Consider the following 7,040-nt stretch of genomic DNA (forward strand, 5'->3'; position numbering starts at 1 on the left):
ACAGCCGATCTTGAGAGAAATTAAACTTCATCAGGCACAATATTCCAAACTGATAAATCAGGAAATAGAATGGAAGATTAAATTAATGAAACAAAAAACATTTGAATCGGCTAACAAATGTGGGAAACTGCTGGCTTGGCAGTTGAGAAAGAGACAAAAGTTGAACATAGTAACAAATTTGGAAATAGAAGGAAGATATATTCAGAACCCGGTGGAAATTAGAAAATGTTTCCAGAAATATTTTAAGAAATTATACACTCAAGGGCCACAAAATGAGGAAGAGATTGCAAAATTTTTGGAGAAAAATGGACTTAAAAAACTATCACAAGAAAATAGATCACTCCTGAATAGTAAAATAACACGATTAGAGATAGAACATGCCATTCAGAATATGAAGCTGGGCAAGTCTCCAGGGCCAGATGGCTTGACCTCCAAGTATTATAAGACATTAAGTGACTATTTGATTCAACCACTGATGGAGGTCAGCAATGAAATTATGGAGGGAAAGAAGGCGCCTGAATCGTGGAAGGAAGCTTTCATCACATTGATACCAAAATCAGAAACTGAAAAGACACAACTTAAGAACTACCGTCCCATTTCCCTTTTAAATGTGGATTATAAAATATTTGCTGACGTTTTGGCAGGAAGACTCAAAAGAGTTTTAAATGAGATAATTCATAAAGACCAGGCAGGCTTTCTCCCAGGAAGACACTTGTTTGCTAATACGAGGAACATTATTGACATTTTGGAACTTTTGCAAACAAATATTAACACTAAAGCAGTTTTAATTTTTATAGACGCGGAGAAGGCCTTCGATAACATCTCTTGGAAATTTATGAAGGGGAATTTAAAAGAAATGGGAGTGGGGCGGGGTTTTGAAAATGGGATTGACGCGATTTACTCAGAACAAAAGGCAAAACTGATAGTCAACAATGTGGTTACAGAAGAGTTTAAGATTGAAAAAGGGACACGACAAGGCTGCCCGATTTCCCCCTTGCTGTTTATTTCTGTCCTGGAGGTGCTCTTGAACTTGATTAGAGGGGACCGGTTGGTGCAAGGGATTCAGATCGGAGCGAAACAATATAAACTTAAAGCTTTTGCAGATGACCTTGTTTTGACATTGCAAGAGCCAGAATCTAGCACAAAAAGAGTGTTACAATTGATTCAGGACTTTGGTCGGGTAGCGGGCTTTAAACTAAATAAACAGAAAACTAAGGTGTTGGGAAAAAACTTGACAGATGCAGAGTCAGAACGGTTTCAGAGAGAAACAGAACTAACTGTGGTTAAAAAAGTAAAGTACCTAGGGGTAAACATAACAGCAAAAAATCTGAGTCTATTTAAGGACAATTATGAAAAATGTTGGTCTGAAATTAAGAGAGACTTGGACAGTTGGTCAAAATTGAAGCTTTCTTTGCTAGGCCGAATTGCTGCTATTAAGATGAATGTATTGCCTAAGATGTTGTTTTTGTTTCAAACATTGCAAATTGTGGACAAGACGGAGTGTTTCAGGAAGTGGCAGAGAGATATTTCTAAATTTGTCTGGCAGGGCAAAAAGCCCAGAATTAAGTTTAAGATATTAACTGATGTGAAAGAAAGAGGGGGCTTTGCCCTGCCAGACTTAAGGTTGTACTATGAAGCCGCAGCTTTCTGCTGGCTAAAAGACTGGCTACTTCTAGAGGACACTGATGTGTTAGATTTAGAAGGTTTTAACAATGCATTTGGTTGGCATGCATACTTATGGTATGACAAAGTTAAGATCAATAAGGCCTTTAAGAACCATATTGTCAGGAAAGCAGTGTTTAATGTCTGGACAAAATACAAAGACCTATTGGAAAATAAAACTCCAAGATGGCTATCACCTCTGGAGGCTAAGGCCCGAAAAAGACCCAATATGGAGGCCAAATGGCCGAAATATTGGGAAATAATAGAGAAAGAGGGCAATAATTGGAAATTGCAGAGTTTGGAAAAAATGAAAGACAAAGTGCGAGACTGGTTACATTACGCTCAGATTCAAGAAATTTTTAAAAAGGATAAAAAGTTAGGATTCCAGGTGGAGAAATCGAAGTTGGAAACAGAATTGTTAGAACCTAAGACTAAGGTACTCTCAAGAATGTATAACTTGTTGTTGAAATGGAATACACAAGATGAAATGGTTAAGTCGGCCATGATAAAGTGGGCACAGGATATTGGGCATAATATTATGTTTGAGGATTGGGAAAGGTTGTGGACCACGGGGATGAACTTCACGGCATGTAATGCTCTGAAGGAAAATGTAATGAAAATGATATATAGGTGGTACATGACCCCAGTTAAACTTGCCAAAATATGCCATGTGCCAGACAATAAATGTTGGAAATGTAAGGAAAATGAAGGAACATTCTTTCACCTCTGGTGGACTTGTCCCAGGGTGAAGGTCTTCTGGGAAATGATATATAATGAGCTGAAAAAGGTATTTAAGTATACCTTCCTTAAGAAACCAGAGGCCTTCCTCCTGGGCATTGTCGGCCAGATGGTGCCAAAGAAGGATCGAACATTCTTTTTGTACGCAACAGCAGCAGCAAGGATACTTATCGCCAAGAAGTGGAAAACTCAAGATCTACCCACTCTGGAAGAATGGCAGATGCAGCTGATGGACTATATGCAACTGGCTGAGATGACTGGCAGAATTCGAGACCTGGGAGAAGAGAGGGTTGAAGAAGATTGGAGGAAATTTAAGACTTATTTACAAAAATACTGTGACTTGGCGGAAAGTTAAGTAGGATGTTTGATCATAAATAATTGGCCACCACAAAATCGGATCGGAATGGGATGTAAAGTGAGATTAAGAGAAATTAATTTGCAGAGGACTATATTTAAATAAGTGGTTATAAAATTTGCAAATTAGATGATAAATTGCATGGAAAAAATCTATGATGATGAAAATGGCAGCGGGAGATGTGAGGAAGTCCAAAGAAGTTATGAAACTCTGTTGAGATAAAAGTAAGGTTGTTTATTGTCTTTGTACTTTATTCTGTAAAAACCCCTAATAAAAATTTTATTAGAAAACCACTGTCCTTTTGTCATTATTTTTGCCTTTGGAAGATGCTTCATTAAAAATTTTATGCGTGTGAGATTCAGATCAGGAAACCATTGCAAGGGGGGGGGGAAATGTGTCAACCAGGAGTTGTCAACCTGCCCCCTACCGCCCACTAGTGGGCATTTCAGGATTCTAGGTGAGCGGTAGGGGGTTCTATGGCACAAGCTGAATCCTCTTTCCATAGAGCACTGGTGGGCAGTAAGGAAATTTTACCATCAGGAAAGTTGTGATTTCCCCCTCTGCATCCCTTTCATAACTCTATTTTTATAAATCATTTGTCCATCCATAGTTTAAATTAGTGGGCGGTAGGTATAAAAAGGTTGACTACCCTGGTGTAATAATAATAATAATAATAATAATAATAATAATAATAATAATAATAATTGTATTTATATCCCACCCGCCCTGGCCTAAGCCAGGCTCAGAGCGGCTAACAACAGTAAAATAATACAGCATTCTAAAACCAATTCATTATAAAATCAGTTCAATTCAAATTAATGGCAATCATTGGGCTAGAGTTCTGTGAGGATTACCAAAGGAGGCGGTCAGGCTGTGCCTTGGCCAAAGGCCTGGTGGAACAGCTCTGTCTTGCAGGCCCTGCGGAAAGATGTCAAGTCCCACAGGGCCCTAGTCTCTTGTGACAGAGCGTTCCACCAGATTGGAGCCACAGCTGACCCAGCAAGGAAGGTTTGGGCACAGCTGATGCAGATGCACATCTGGATGTTTGCTGCGGTCCTCTTTGCCACTGGACTTCATAAATGTTTCAGATGTTTTTGGGGAGGCGTATTGCTGTTTGGTCCCACTAGTCCCATGTAGCAATTGGAACTGGGCCAGGGCCTTATGTAGCTTATGCAAGGTGCATGGCAGATGCTCTGTACAATTAAACTTGCACATTGCTTCTGTAAACAGAGAAATTGTTGCCATCCCTTGTGGCAGCTGTATTGTTGGGTGGTGGCATAGAGATCTGGTGTCAGGAAACGGAATACTGTAACCAAACGTTGTCAGAAAGGCAAATAAAACGACGGATTGGCGTCAACCGTGATCTGCTGAGTTTTGCTACGTGCACCAGGTCTCCTTTGCACATCCCAGCAACGCTCTGTCCTTGTGCACAAACATACCTGATTTGTCTAAAGATTCTATCTCTATGGAAACACTTCAAATGAGAGAGGAAACTCCACCCCCCCCATTCTTATGGGGAGTGCTCCAAACTGTAAAACTGACAAACATAATCATCAAGGGAAGAAAGGGAAGACAACCTAACAACCGATTCACTGAAAAATGGTATTCCATGCTTATTTACTGATGCAATAAAACACAAGGCAGCGTCGAACCAAATATTTTATTAGGAACGTTGTCATTCTTTAATTTTTTAGTTAGGTGTTAATCATTTACTATTTATGTACAATCATGCAGCAGGTTATATTGCTTTATTTCTCTTACTTTATTAACTGTAACTGCAATCCTGAAATTAAAAGAAAAGAAATTCTTCACATTACATTATGATTTTGCTTGACAGTTGGCCTAAAGATCTCCTAAAGATTCCGTTTCCTAAAGATCACGCATACAGCCAAAACATGCTAGCTTTAGTGGGACTAGAACCAATCTTGCTCTTCTATCCAATTTTCCTATAGCTATGCATCAAATTTGTGTTTATGGATCAAATAGGAGGAATCATTAGAACCCTACCCTATGGCTAAAAAGTCATGAGAATGCTATCATTAAAATGTGTGTGTAGCAAAATTATGGCTGTCATATTTTTAAAGAAGAGCTGAACCTTCTTAAAAATTATTGCAGACTGAAGTAGGGATGGGGAGTAATTTGATTCAGTTCATATTTAAAGCAGGCTCTACCAAATTCACTTCCTGAAACAAAATGAACATGGATAAACAGCCATCCTTTAAAATTCGCACTTATCTGAATCTTGCAATGCAGTTTCCCAACTGAATGATGTGCACAAAAATGCATAAACTGCAGAAAAGTGCTCACAAAAATGAATATATTCATGAAAATCAAATCAGTAAATTATATTGGGAGATATTGCTTCCAAAAAATGCATACATAAGTAACAACTGCATACAAACATGGGTTTATTAGGAGAAATTCACACTAAAATGTCAAAGAGTTTTCATGAGAATTTAAAAAAACAAAATTGCTGCAGAAATATGGAGAATTTAGAGAAAAATATTTGTTGGCATTTATTAATGACTGGAAACATCTTTTTGCACAAAAAGAAAGGGAACTTATGATAACTGCATTTAAAGACTGAAGAAAGGTTGGTTTATAGAAAGCAGAAGTGCTGGATGTTATTCTTGAGCAAGTGTTTTGCATAAGTCTATATATAGCTGATAGACAGAAAATCGGAAGTATTTTCTTTCTTCTTCTTTTCCCCTTATTTTCTCTCTTTCCGTTTTTTTTTGTTAAAAAAGAAATGCTTTGTATGTCATTTTTTCTTTGTTTTCCAAGCTTTATTTTTTTAATTATTTTTTTTTAAAGCTTTCCTAAAAAAGAAATATGTAGAACTGAATTTAAGGTTGGAAAAATGAGAAACTGGGAGAACTGAAATTGGCAGATTCATCCACCCCTCCACTGAAGTAATAGACATAGATCTGACATTGGACCATTATTAAGTCAAGGATGGGTTGGGGAGAAAGACAAACATTCTGGGGGGAATTATATCCTTTCCATAATATGTGCTGAGAAATTTCAGTTTTAATTATCTGCAAAGTTGTTCTAATAAAATAATTGCAATATAGATTTGTTAGGATTTTTAGGATTAAGGGTTTTATAGGAGCTACAGTGTTTTCGAAGCTACCAACATGAGTTTGATTAAACTGTGGGAGGCAGTGGAAGACAGGAGTGCCTGGCGTGCTCTGGTCCATGGGGTCACGAAGAGTCGGACATGACTAAATGACTAAACAACAACAACAGGAGGTACGCAGCATATTTTTACAGATTTTGCATAGGTTATGCAAAGTTCATAGGATAGGAGGCTCTAGCATGGTGTAAAATGTCTCCTTCCACTTGTAAGCATTTAAGTTCTAGCATTTGTCCATTTTTCTTGCTAAATAATAAAATGCCTTAATCTATATTTGCCTGCCTGCTTCTATATCGACTCTGGTCCAGTTGATATGTCTGCTGTTCCTCCTAGCTCCGAGCTGTTGCAGATTGTTTGTGAACAGTGGCTCCTTCACAGCGCTTGAATAATCAATAATTTTAAACCCTAACATTAAAAAAAATAGCTTGGGGTGGGGAATAATCTTAGTTCCAAATGGGAAATTATATTCTTGAATTATATTATGCAAGGTCAGTTGTAGATCTGATATCCAGTCTCTTTTCTCATGAGCGTCAGTGTGGAATTTGTATTTTATTTCACCTGCCACACACTGGGTCAACTTTTACACTGAGCTATCCATCACAACCCCAAGATCCCTCTTCAGGTCAGACTCCAACAGTGTATCTGTTAGTAAGTTAAATATCTTGGGATTATATTAACTCCCAAGTGTATTGATCTTTTTCAAAATAATTATGTACCAGTTTGGAACAAGATTAGGAAGGACTTGGAAGTGTGGGGAAGAATGAAGTTGTCATTTTGGGGAAGAATTGCAACGGTAAAAATGAATGTGCTACCAAAAATGTTGTTTTTATTTCAATCAATACCAATAATTAAAGGTGTTACGATATTTAAAGAATGGCAAAGAGTATTATCAAGATATGTCTGGCAGGGCAAGAAGCCTAGAATAAAATTTAAGATTTTAACGGATGCAAAAGATAGAGGAGGCTTTGCCCTGCCAGACCTAAAGCTATATTTTGAGGCTGCATGTCTTTGCTGGGTGAAAGAATGGATAAAGTTGGAAAATGCAGAACTTTTGGATTTTGAAGGATATGATAACAGATTTGGTTGGCACTCATATTTATGGTATGAGAAAAAAAGAGTGCATAAAGGTTTTGAAAATCACATTTTCCG

The sequence above is a fragment of the Podarcis gaigeae genome (genome assembly GCF_964106915.1).
Source record: "Podarcis gaigeae genome assembly, chromosome: 5".
Lineage (NCBI taxonomy): Eukaryota > Metazoa > Chordata > Lepidosauria > Squamata > Lacertidae > Podarcis > Podarcis gaigeae.